This window comes from Penaeus monodon, chromosome 21 (genome assembly GCF_015228065.2).
Source record: "Penaeus monodon isolate SGIC_2016 chromosome 21, NSTDA_Pmon_1, whole genome shotgun sequence".
NCBI classification, from domain to species: domain Eukaryota; kingdom Metazoa; phylum Arthropoda; class Malacostraca; order Decapoda; family Penaeidae; genus Penaeus; species Penaeus monodon.
Window position 1 is genome coordinate 37,156,435 of NC_051406.1, and position 452 is coordinate 37,156,886.

Sequence of the window (452 nt, forward strand, 5' to 3'; positions counted from 1 at the left end):
CGCGCTCACTTAATCTGAACCCGAGCTATGCTCATCGAGGCTCACGGAGGATTATGCGATAGTCCACTAACGTGATGATGCTGTGACTTGCCATACCCCCGTCTTCGTCAGCTTATCACGTGGTAACCCCGCCTACAGATGCTCCTTGGTGTATATAAAGAGAGGAGAGACAAAGGGAGGTTTATTGTGTACGAAAGCAGATTGGTGGCGGGTGTGTCGTTTTGCGGTGCTCAAATTGTGGGTGTTTTTTCTGCATTTTCAGTATTGTGTATGCGTGTACTGAACGTGTGCGTATACATTCACGGGCATACTCACAAGCGCTTGTATCTCTGGTTTCTTTTGTGTGCTTACGAAGCTATAAAAAAAGCATGGCTAAGACTGGTGTGGCCATTTTATTGCGCGGAAGAATTGTTCATAATTAGTGGAAGTTAAATTGCAAATAATACTTTTTA

The 452-nt window shown here is 44.5% G+C and overlaps 1 protein-coding gene across 1 annotated transcript in view; it reads left to right on the forward strand.

The window, feature by feature from the left end:
* Positions 1 to 201: 201 nt before the first annotated feature.
* The window catches only part of LOC119586452, a gene marked incomplete in the record, with an annotated part of 4,794 nt that continues 4,543 nt past the window's right edge, over positions 202 to 452 (forward strand). Inside the window, 1 exon segment of the mRNA XM_037935184.1 lies at positions 202 to 237.